Below are 12,601 nucleotides of genomic sequence, written 5' to 3'. Positions count from 1 at the left end.
CTCTCTGCTTCCAAGGTCCCCTAATGCACAGCGTTAAAAAATAAAAAATAAAATAAAATAAATAAATAACAGCGCTGTATTGTTTGCGCAGTTAAAAAGTTGTTTCCGGGCAAGGTACGCTCGAGAAGGTCGGGACAAGAGGACCGAGAGGGCCCAGCTGGAGGAAGAAACCGACGGGGCGGGAGCCGGTGGCCCAGGGCAGGCGGGGGGCTGGAGGCGAGTAGGGGCGGGCCGGGGAGCAGGCTCGGCGCTATTGGCCCGCCGCCCCGGTGCGGCCCCCGCGCGCAGCGCGCCCGCCGCCCGCGGGAGGAGCCTGCACTCGCAGCCCCGCGCTGACAGCTGCCGGGCGACACCTGGACCGCCGGGCTGGCGAGCGAGCCGGGCAGAGCCGCCAGCGCCCCGCCAGGGGAGAGGAGGCTCGCGCTGCCTGGTCTCCAGGAAGGTAACGCGCCACGCCCGGGGCTGCGGGGTTTGCACCACCTGGCTTGGGTCTGCGGGCAAGAGGTTGCGGAAGGCGGCGAGACACGCTCCCTACCCGTCTGAGATCCGAAGCTTGCCCGGGCTCTAGTCTCCACATTTTGCCTACTCGCTGTGTTACCCCGGGCAGCTTTCTCGCCCTCTCTGGGTCTCTGTTTATTTCTCTGTTCAATGAGGGTGTCTTCTGAATTCTAAAACGTGAACTGCGTTTTGGCAGCCAGCAAGCTCCCTTCCTCAGTTTCCCACCTTCTTAAGAGCCAGCTGCGCTGCCCTGAGGGCCGAGTCTCCAGGAAACTGAGATGGCTGGATAGTTCTGCTGGGCGGTCCTGTTTCCTGCGACTTTTGAGGACCGGGCCGGGGTTGGGAGCGCTGCCGACAAGACCTGGCTGCAGAGTAACTTCCCCTAGATTGCTCAGGTGAAGTAAAGCAGGACCTCAGGACCTATCTACAGGTGGGGTGTTGGGACGGGAATTGGGGGGCTGATGATTTCTGCTGGGGAAATAAGCAGATTTGTTTTGGAATTCTCTTCCTACACCCAGACCTGTCCCAAGGTGAGTTATGCATTAGGTGAATGGAATTTATCATCTTTTAAGGGAGAAAACCAACTGCTTCAGCGGCTAAGTCAGGGGGCTCCACCAGCATGCAGGAAGTGGGTCTCTCTCTCTGCACTTCCCCTGCCCTCTTCCCTCTCCCCTCTCCTCCTCCCTTCCTTCATAAACCCCCTGTCCGGATAAAAAGTCCTTATTTTCATTTGGTGTTGGTTTGTGACCTGCAGCACCCTCCTTGCAGGGGTTTGGGCTGTGAGTTGGGATGGAAGCCTAGATAAGAACAGACTGTGAATCATACTGTCAAGCCTCCTGACCCGCACAGTCTGGCAGGGATGTGCAGAGGAAGCCCAGTGGGGTTTCAGGCAGACAGACAGACAGACAGACACTGGAAGGTGGGATGGATTCTAACTGCTGCCCAGCTTCCTGTCCCCTTCTTGGCAGCCATTCCCAATTAGCGAATAGTGGCCCCAGCTGTCAGCTGGATGGAGCCACCCAACAGAGGAGGATGGTTGAAAGGAACTGGGGACTTGGATGGGTTTCCGTGGAAGTTCTCACTATTCCCTCCCCTCCCCTCCTCCCCTTCCCCTCCCTGCTGTAGTTCTGCTTTAGGGTGGTTTCCAGGTAAAATCAGGTTCCCGGACCCTTCAAGAGAGGTGGGGGAGGTGTGATGCAAACCAGTGGTAATATTTAATATCTTTTATTGGGTGCTTATGGGCCAGACACTGTTCTTTGCATACAGTGTGTCCTTAATTCTCACAAACTCTCACGAGGAATGGGCTACTGCCCTTCACCCCATTTGAAGTGTTTTTCTTTTTCTTTTGTTTCAATCATCACTCAAAGATACGTCAATTAATTTGAGAGAGAGAGAGAGAGAGAGAGAGAGAGAGAGAGAGGGAGAGAGGGAGAGAGAGGGAGAGGTTTGTGAGAGAAACCTTGGTCGGATGTGTCTTGTACGCAACCCCACTGGGGACCAGGGGTGGAACCTGCAAACTCTTTGGTGTGCAGGATGACACTCCAACCCACTGAGGCGCCTGGTCAGGGCTCCTTTACCCCATTTTATAAACGTGACACCGAGGCTCAGAAAGATCGCGTCCCCTAGTCACATGGCTAGTAAGTGGCATAGCTGGGATTCAAATCCATTCTCTCTGAATGTAAAACCTGTGTTCTTTCTAACTTTTTGATGCTCCTTGTGTAAGGACAAGCTGGAATAGTAATGGCAAAAATGAGTACTGAGCTCTCACTAAGTGCCAGCCACTGTTCACAGCATTTAGAGGTGTTATATCATTTATGGTGCAGGAATTTATGTGGTTTTGGTGGCGATCAGTGACTGCCTCCACCTCTCTCCAGCAGCTCTCTGGTTCCAGAACGCCTGCCTGATCCCACCCAGCTGCTCGGGAGTGGGTGGGGCAGGGGCCCTGTTTGCTTTATCCCAGAGGCCAGAGGTGGTTTGAGGTCTAATGAAAGATTGATTGTCCACCTCTGATCCGTTAGCCCTGACCGTTGGCTTGTGAATAATCCCACTGTCCCCTAAGAGGCCTTTCTCAGGCTTCACTCAATAAACATTTGTGGAATGACTGAATTAGCACCTTGTGCTGCACAGCCTGCTGTCCTGTAGACATGCGAGGCAGCCCAGAGCTGGCCCCAGAAGCCAGGATGCCAGGCCAGACAGCTCTCACCTCTGGCTAGGGAGGCAGGGTGAACTCTGCTCCTGTGGCTTTTAGATTTCCCTGGTAATGCATTTGCCGCCAGCTGTTTTATAAAGAATTTTTAAAGGTCTAGTAGATGAGGAGAAATTTGACTTAAAAAAAACTAACAGTAAACGTGATTTTATTAATAAGGTTGCTGCTCTCTCAAAAAGCCACAGAGAGGGGAATCAGATGGTGCTGTTTGCCTTAGGGCTTCCCCAGCTTTCCCACAGAGGGTCCTGGAGAGCAGTGCAGACTGACACAGGCTCCTGGGTGCGGGGAGGGCCCCAGGTCGGTGCCAGCCAGCTTGGAAATTGATTTAAGGATCAATGCAATTTTTTCCTTTGATTTTGTATGTTGAATTTGGTATATATATGTATATATATATTTTTTTCTTTCCCCCAAATCCTTGTGTAAAATCGGTGTCCTGGCACACTGAGGCTGCAAGCACTGAGACGGAGAAGAGGCCAGGCCAAGGGTCTGTCTGGTCTGGGGACTTAGAGTGCTGTCTGCATTTTCCACTTACAGTACTTGGTTCACAGTAATAGAGCTCCCACCCCGCTGTGGAGATAACACCCTTTCCCATTTTTCAGAATGAAGAAAATGTTTTAAAAATAAAAACAATCTTTATTGTTTGTTTTCTTATCTCCCCACTCTGCCCACCCCCGCCAGCTTTACTGAGATATAACTGACATATAACATTGCATCTAAGGTGTACACATGATGCTTTGATACATGTAGATATTGCTACTATTTTTTGTAGTGGGAACATTTAAGATTAACTCTCTTAGCAACTTTTAAGTATGGAATTCAGCACCATTAACTATTGCCACCGTGCTGTCATTAGATCCCCAGAACTTATTCATCTCACAACCGAACCAACATTGCTGCACTTCCCCACCCACCCCCAGCCTCTGGCCATCACCGTCCTGCTCTCGGTTTCTGTGAATTCAGCTCTTTATGGATTCCGCTTACGAGATCATTGTTGTTTGTTTTCTTATTTCCAAAGCTATACATGTTCATTGTAAAAAAAATTAGCATTAATAATGTACTGCTAATAATCAGTACATCTATCCTCAAGATACAGCCTTCCAAGTCCTTTTCTCTGCATCTATGAGTAAATATTTTTGAAAAGGAACAAATTAATTGTTTTTGATTGAATTATTGTCAAAGCTAAGAGCCATCACAAATTGTTTTTGAAAGAATGGAGAGAATTATGAATAATTTAAAACATCATAAGGTTAATCCTGTTTATGAACCCTCAAAGCTCCTCCCATAATGCACCTATGTCATTCAGTTTCCTGCAGGGAAGCACCTGCTGCAGAGCTGCTGCTGAACTTGCACACTCAAGCTGTGCTCCTTTCCCAGTGACTCAAGTGTCTTACATGTTTCAAGTGTAGCAGCAAAGGTTACTCTTCAGTGCTGTTGATGTGTAAAATTTGAGCAGAAAATTCTAAAGCTAAATTGCACAGTAAGGAGGAGAGAGCCTTAGGCAAGGTCATTTTTATGGCATTGCCTTTTATTATCTGTTTGACTTTGGGCAGACTGGTAGTTTCCCTGAACCAATTTTTGCTTCTGTAAATTGAGGATAATTACCCTACTCTACCATGCTCTACTAGACTCCCTTTGAGGACCAAGTGTCAAGCATTATTGTTACTTGTATTGCATGCAGGTGTGTATGCTATTTTTTTAAAGTTTAGATGTAGAAAGATAAAACACATTGTTACTGTAAAATGCTGGAATCTAATTAGTAGGAATTAATTATGAATGCAAATACTCTATTTGATCCCCACTCTAAGTTTTCTTCAAAGTATGTAGAATTTCTTGATGCCTAGCAGCTCATGGATCTTCAGAAGAAAAGGACAAAAAATAATCTCATTTCACAAAATAAAAGCAGACATGCCACTCAGGGGCATTCTTTATTTGCACAGGGGTCTCAGAGATCCTGGGAGCTGTGTCTTTTTGCTTTAAGCAAGGCAGAGTCATGCAAGGAAGAAGCTATGAGAGCAGCTAGAATGGTGGTGTGCTTGAGGGGCCATGGAAGGGCATGCTGTGGGGTTGCCTGCAGGCACCCACCTGGCTCCTGGAAGCTCTGGGGAGAGGAATGGGGAGGCAGGTGACTTGGCTTCTAGTCCTACCTCAGAGACAAGCTGTGCAGTCTGGGTTTCGTCATATCCTCTCCCTGAGCCTTGGGTTCTTTATCTATAAAGTAAGGGAATTGGACCAGATGAGGTTCCTTCCAGTCGTAAAAATCTATGATTCTGGGCTACTTTCCATTAACATCTGCCCAAATAGAAGTCTGGTAGAGAATTACCACATCCGGATGAATCAGATGGCAGAAAATGTGTCTACTTCCTGTTGCTTCAAGCTCTTGGTGCCCCCTCATGATTTTCTAAGGGTCTCCCAGGCCGACTGCCCTCATGTGGGACATGTGGTCAGTAGATTGTTGAAACTTGTTTCTACTCCTCTGTCTGTTAACTCTTAACCTAGTAGACCCTTCTCAGATTGTTGGGAGGAAAGAACTGCTTTCAGGCAACTTTTGGGAAGATAGGTTGACAGAAGTACAATGAAAGTAGGTTACTGTAATAAAGCCATGTGTGTCACTAAACACTCACCTCTTAAATCACTAGATATTTTTTTTTTCCTTAGTGCCCATGAGAGACTTGGCCATGTGCTTAGACTTTTTGCAGAATGTGAGGGGAGCACACTCTTTAGTGGTGCAGAACTCAGGGTGGGGGTGCCGGGAAGTTGGAGACCAAAAGAGGCGAGAGCAGCTGGAGTGTTTGGAGTACCACAGAGATGAAAAGACCAGTTTGCAAAAAGATTGGTCCCCCAAGGGCTTGGACTGTCTAGTTCAATTCTGCATGTACATTGCCTGGCACTTGGTGAGAACTCAGTAAAGTGTGTTTAATGAATTAAATGAACAAATGAATGAATGAATGACTCTTCTGAGATGAAGTCTTTGCTGAAATGTGTTGCAATAACCCTCAGGTGATTGCAGTAATTTCTTTACATATGTGAAGTACTTTCAACCACAGGAACACTTCATATGCATTATCCTCATCATGATGCCAGAGATAAAAGAGGCCAAAATAAAAGCATTTCCTAATGTCTTACTTTCTAGACACTGTGCAACTACTAGCAGAAATAGATTTGGTTTATTATTCCTAGATGAGTCTCCTTTCTAAAATGCATCAAGAAATAAATATTTCAGAGGGGAGGGTATAAGACCTAGTAAACAATTCCACAAATCTGCATTCTGAGTTAGAGGGAGAAAGAAAGTCTCTGCTTTTCTGTTTGCCTTTCCAGAGGTTTTGTTTTACTGCTAGTCTTGATGGAACTGGTACCATCAGCTTCTGATTAGAAAGATGTGTTTTGTGCTGGCATTACTCATGGCCACAGGCTCCTGGGCTCTTCTGCCACTGGCTGAATCAGTTGGTTCAAATACAGGGCTGAGAGGCTGAGGGCCTGGGCTGGGTCTCGGCCAAGCCAATTCACTCGGTCAGACCAGCGCCTCAACTGCCCACCCCTGGGAGGAGCACTGAGCTGTGGCATGTTAGATTCTGTAGGGCAGATTCTTTACTACTGCTAGTGTTAGGCTAGTCATTTGAGTTTTAGATGTAAGAGGTGTGGGTTTTCAGTTTAATTCTTTGATTCTTCATAGAATGGATTCTAGGGTTGTATCGGGTCTACCATGTCATGTTCAGGGTACATCCCAAGACCTTTGCGGTCCCCAAGTCTGCAGCTATCGCCACAGCATGTCATTTTCCTCAGTGTGTCTGTAGAATGGGAATGATGGTACCTGCCTCACAAGGTTGTGCAGAGGATTGAATGAAGTCACATATTTACAAAAAACAGCAAAAAAAGAGATTAACATGCTGTTGCTGGGTGGTCGGCCAAGGACTCATTAGCCCAGGACTCACCACCTCACACCTATCTCTACTATATTTGATTTAACTGCACTTTCTGCATGACGTATACTCATGTAACTTGTGAACAGTGGAAACCACAGGCATTCAGTTTGCAAATGCTGTGGAGCTACTGGTAGTAATTGGTTAGATACAGTTAATCTTCTGAAGTTATTTTTCAAAAATCTGGTTTATCTTTCATTGGTAAAGTAGCATATTGTACTGTATTTGGTTGCTTTAGGCTGCTTTTTCAGCCCTGTGAGGCGAGTGAATGATGACGGTATCTGACATTTATGGAGCAGTTACTATGTACCAGACACTGTTGTGTGTACTGTACCTGCATCCAATTTTTAATCCTCCCTAATCTGTTATCGATACTATTTTTGGTACTATTGTTTCCCCATTTTATGATGAGGGTATTAAGGCACAGGCCAGTTAAATTAGTTGCTGAGAATGACACAGTTGTGAGGAGCTGTCACTAGTGGAAAGTCAGAGGCCAGAGTGTTATGAAACACCATGGCTGGCAAGGTGATGGGGGTGGCCCTGGTGAGGAAGGTGTTTCTGGCTTGTGTGCATGGGCAAGTGTGAGTCTCGAAGCCCATGTTTCCTATTGGGGCTACTTTGTAGTGGAATAAACTTGGCTTTGGAATCAATCTTGAGTTTAAACCTTGGATCCACTTAGTAGCTATGTAATTGAACAAGTTACTTAACCTCTCTGAGTATCAGTTCCTTTTCTGAAAAAAATTGCATGTATCTCTCACAGAATGGCCCTAGGGAATAAATAAGTCGATGAGTATATTAAAGTGCTTAACAGTGTTTCTTACACAGAGTAGCTATTTAGTGTCAGTTCCTGTCTGTTTGTTCCCTCTGTCTTCTCCTCCCTTATCTGTCTCCCGCTAGGCTTCCTCTTGACTTTGCATTTTCCAACTACACTTCATCAAGTCACTCCTTTTACAGATGCCTCAGTTTCCACATGTAGCAAATGGGGTTTATTGTATTTGCCCCACTATTTTACTGGGTTTTCATTTAGTCATTAAGCTTACAACCAGATTCTAGAGATTAAAAAAAGAACAAGAATATGCCCATAATAAGGGCAACAATGATAAAGTAATATAATACAGTGTGCTAAATGTTCTCAGAGAAATATGTACTGCTTATTGTGAGATTGCAGAGAGACTAACTGCTTGGGAAAGTTGGAGGGAGACAGATGAGGTAGAATCATAGCCCAGAAAGAGTTTGCTAGATTGAGAAGGTAGTGGGGTGGAGAGAAGAGGTTGAGGGACTTTCAAGTTCCATGGCATGGAGGCAGGAAGGGCATGGGATAGCAAGGGGGCAGGGAGAGACCCCTGAGTCGGCACATGGACAGGTAAGCTATGGCTGGAGGTGTCGCTCATGTGTTGGACTGAAGCCCGAACCGGGCTAAGACTTGCCCTTTACCTTGGAGGCTGTAAGAAAGTGTCTAAATATCGTGAGTAAAAGAGCTAGATTTCTTTTTAGGACAGTAACACTGCCCAGAGTATAGAAGATGGATTTGGAGTTGAATGAAGGCACACTTGTTTGGACTTATGGGTACAGATAAGATAGCATATTTTAACGACTTTTGTAAAAGTGACTTGTAAATGTAGTGCTACTATGTAAGACTTATACAGGAAGGTATGTATGTGTTGGAAAATGGTAACTGCATGTACTAATTTATAGACTAGACCACATTGGAGCGAAATTAATCCAAAAAGACACAGCCTGCTTTGGAGCTAAACATATTTACCCTTTTTTAATAAAAAGACCCCGGTATACCTTTGGCAAAATGAATGAGGCTTGGACATACACAGAATGTTTAAGGCCCTTTTTTAATATCTCCAGAATTGAGTTTAAGATTCTGGAAATAGTTGACACCCCGTGCATGCTGAATTTGGTTAATGCTCTACAGAGTTTCTTGTGCTCAGCATGCACTGCTGTGGTTAACAGTCTCTGAGTTTCCTGGGGGGAGGGGCAGGGAGGCCTGAACCACAAAACTATCATTTATGGGCAAATCGAGAGAAACCGGGTGGCCCTTTTCCCCAAGAAGTCGGAGTCAGGCACAAGTACACACAAGTGTGTGTTTGTGTGTTTCTAGGTCTGTGTTTATGTTTTCCTAAGTGTTGTCTGCTTTATCCAGACCAGAGGGAAAAGCTGACATACCCCCGGGTTCCCCAGGGGGAGCCACTGGGGAGGTTGGCCTTGGTTGCTAGAGATGTGTGGGCGGAGAGAGGATCACCTGCTTCCCCACAGGAACTGAGTGGTGGCTGGGAGCCAAGGGTGTGGTGGAGATGTGGCTCCACCTGTCAGATTCTGCTGGGGACACGTGTGCGTGCCCCTACCATGGAACTGGGCACAGGTGTTTGCTTGGTGTGGGAGGAAGCAAGGATGCAGTGAATGTGCTTGCTTTTTCTCTCCTCTGGTAGCCTTTCCCCAAGATCACTCTGAGCAGTCAGGAACTGAAAGGAAGTCTTGGGTTGGCATTCAGTACGCAGGGAGCAAGATGTATGCTTTCAGCTCCTCGAGGAATCTCACCTTGAGCTTGTGGAATACAAGATCTTTGAACCTGATCTCCTTTTACATGTTAGACCTCAGGCCCTCCTTCTCACTGGGTCTATCATGTCTAGTATGACCCTTTGATAATCCAGTAGGGGAGACAGATGTCCCCAATTCCTGTGCAGTGTGAGGTCAGTAATTAGAGGGGAACACAGAGCAGAGAGGTGTCTGGTGAAAGGGAAGGCGATTCAAATGCCAAGGGCTTCCTTAGAAGAGGTGACACTGGAGAGGAGACTTGAGGGATGAATAGGGGTCAGAGAGCTCAGAAGGGCAGGAAGTAATGTGGCGGGCACAGTTCAAGGCAAGGATGGCAGGAGCTGAGGCCAGAGAGGTAAGCAGTGGGCCAATTGTGGAGGGTTTTGTACAGCTTGACTTTTTTCACGTCCTGTCTTGTGTCCTGCACTGTGTGGAAACTGGGAGAGTGTTTCTGAGCCTCAGTTTCATTATCAGTGATATGCAGAAGATAGGGCTTGCCTTGCTTTATCTGATAGCATTGTAGTGAGACTGAAATAAGATAATAATAGTCAACAATTATTGAACACTACTACGTGCCAGAATTTGAGCTAAGCTATTTACAAAAAATAACTTATTTAATCCTCAGCACAGCTTTCTAAGATAGATACTGTTATGAAGCCCATTTTACAGAGGTGAAAATAGAGGCACAGAGGTTAAGTAACTTGTTTTAGATCATGAAGCTATTAAATGGTGGAGTTAGGACTTGAACCGAGGTAGTCTAGCTATAGAGAACGTCCCTGTCGTGGTGTGCTGTGTGTGTGTGTGTGTGTGTGTGTGTGTGTGTTTATAGTGTTACCTCTCTACCAGGCTTAACAACTATTCGCTTTAGGGAGGAGAAATACATAGCTGTGGGCTTATCATGCATGGTGTTTGGCTTCCCCAAATGCCCGTTACCAATGCTCTGTGTGTCTGGGGGAAAATAGCGTGCCTCCTGATGCGCCCCGGACAGGTAAACTTCTGGAACCATCATCACTGTGCTTTTGGATTGTGAAGAGCACCCTTAACTGTCCCGGAGCTCCCCCGATCTCTGCCCATTGAGGGAGAAGGGGCAGGCGCTGCTCCTGGCCATCAGTGGGTTGTTTGGGTATCATCTCTTCACGACCATCTGTTCTTCTGAAGGCTGGGTCCCCTCTTTACACCATTCTCTCTACCTCATCGCCCAGAACTTTATCTCAGTTTCTTCCTCAGTGACATGAGGCCTTGGCTCATACACACAGTTTTCTGCCCCACCCTGTATTTGACTGGCAAAGGTCACTGGTGACATGCCAGTTGCCCAGTCTATTGCCCTTCCTCTGCTCCAGTCTGCTTTGACTCCTTGCTCTAGCCAGCTGGGTTGATAACTGCTTCTTTTCTGAAATTCTTTCCCCAGTGTTGTGATATGCTGCTCTTCTGTTTTTCCAACCTAATTGTTCTTTCTGTTTTCAGTCGACAAGTACAATGTCATTTGCTTTCTTTTCTGTGATTTTTTTCATTGCATTCTTTCCCTTGCTGATATTCAAGCACCCCCACTGCTATAGCTGAGCCTTGGAGCTGGGGACTTCCATATTTATAGTTCCAGACACCGCCTCTCTCCTGAGTGTTGGTTCTTCATCTCCACTGGAGTTCTAGATGTGTCCACTGAATCCTCTGCCATGTTCTTAGTTTTTACTTTCAACCCAGCTTCCCTTCCAGGCATTCCTGGTTCAGTGCATCAGTCCCCCAGTTAACTCAGCTTAAGTCAAGAAGTTGGAGCTGTGTTTGAGTCTTTGAGTCTTCTGTGTCTCCAAGGAGCATTGTTACTGCTTCCTTCCTGATGTGTTCCCAAGGGACACTTGTATTTCACCTCTTCTGGCTTTCTTTGGCTTTTGTGAGGTCTATTGTGAAAGCCCAAGCTTTTTAGCTTGTAGTGACCCCACTCCTTCATTCATGCTAAAGTGGACTGATTAAAAAAGGAAACACACACACAAACACACACAGGCTCTCCATCACCAATTGCATAAAGGACAATCTCCTTCGTCCAATAGTTGAGACCTTTGATGATCTGACCCTAGCTTCTGTTTGAAATTCTTGTCTCAAACCATCCCCTTCTGTGAACCCTGTCTTCCAATTAAACCGATTCCAGTCAAATGACACTTTCATTGCCCTTGTCGACTTCTTCCCAGCCCTGTCACTTACTCTAAAATCCTGTCTTTAAAATTACAACTCTGTGGTGATGCTTACCAAAATCTTTCTGGTTGATCACAGCAGGAAGGTTCCTCTTCCTTCTCTAACTGGTTTAGTGTTTGCTTATACCTCTTTTATGGTTGTCATCACATACCACCTTGTGTTATCATCACTTTTTATTTACTCATCTTATCTTCCCTGTGAGTCTGAAGGTTCTAGAGGGCTGGGACCGAAGGAGTTTGTTATTTCCTCAATGCCCGGAGCCCAGGAGGCTGATACAGTGCAAATGTGCTGAATGAATGTTTTGAAGCACTATGTTATGTTCATTATTTGTTTAAAGAATTTCGATACATAGACTGGCCATAAGAATTTAGTGGTCAGTTGGCAGTTAGTAACTAGGTATTTGGTTTTCTGTTCCCATGTGTGCAGAGAGGGATTAAAATAGCAAACCTGAGACGGCTTCTCATTAGAAAGGCCTCCTTGACCAGCATTTGAGGACTTGGATTTGGAAGGGTTCCCACCACTCTATATGATAAGGGTAGCTCACTGTACCTCAACTTTCATACAAACAGTACAGTTTATGATGAGCTCCTGCTTTCCTTCTGGAGTCTGGAATTTGAGGACATGCCAGGAATGGGGTGTCTACCCGACCAATCTGCTGTAAAAACTCTGGGCCCTGAATCTCAATGAGCTTCCCTGATTTGTAACATTTCCCATATGTTGTTACAACTTGTTGCATGTCCTGTGTGGCTCCACTGGGAGAAGACTCTTGGAAGCTCACACCTTGTTTTCCCCAGACTTCACCCCATCTGCCTTTTCTCTTTGCTGACTTTGCTTTGTATCCTGTCACTGAGTCAATCACAGCCGTGACTATGACCATACGTCGTCCTTTGCGTCCTCCTAGTAGACTATCAAAACCTGGGGCTGGTGGGAACCCCCTTAACACACCATGAAATGTCACCAGAGCAGAACCAATCCTTTCCACTTTTCCCTGAGCCAAGATTTCAGAGGTATTAAAAGCACAGAGATTATTGGTCCTCACATCAGAGGTGAGCCCAGTTCCTAAGGCTGCATGTATCTGGACATGTCAAAGTATTCATTGCTCTGCAGATAAAGCTGATGCCTTTTCCATTGCTCACTATAAAATTTCTGTCAGAAAGAGCTATTGGAGAAGGTTTGATTGAGTTTTTCATAACATCTCAGGTACTATCAGAGTCCTAAATGTGTCAGTAATCAGAACTAGGCTCTTCACAAA

At 46.0% G+C, this 12,601-nt stretch overlaps 1 protein-coding gene across 19 annotated transcripts in view; it reads left to right on the top strand.

Moving 5' to 3' along the window:
• Window positions 1-201: 201 nt before the first annotated feature.
• SYTL2 (synaptotagmin like 2) overlaps window positions 202-12,601 on the top strand; it is a 103,037-nt gene continuing 90,637 nt past the window's right edge. For 4 of the 19 annotated variants that reach the window (XM_045818311.1, XM_045818312.1, XM_045818306.1 and 1 more), the window contains exon 1: window positions 203-442. The gene's annotated coding sequence lies outside the window, so the exon portion shown is untranslated. Of the gene's footprint in view, window positions 443-694; window positions 894-12,601 lie in introns of all 19 variants that reach the window. The other 15 variants (XM_045818320.1, XM_045818317.1, XM_045818314.1 and 12 more) reach the window with 9 other exon arrangements.

The sequence above is a fragment of the Phyllostomus hastatus genome, unplaced genomic scaffold (genome assembly GCF_019186645.2).
Source record: "Phyllostomus hastatus isolate PE091 unplaced genomic scaffold, TTU_PhHast_1.1 phas_scaffold_317, whole genome shotgun sequence".
NCBI lineage: Eukaryota > Metazoa > Chordata > Mammalia > Chiroptera > Phyllostomidae > Phyllostomus > Phyllostomus hastatus.
The sequence above is the reverse complement of the archived record's forward strand: the minus strand, read 5'-3'. Positions and strand labels throughout refer to the sequence as shown.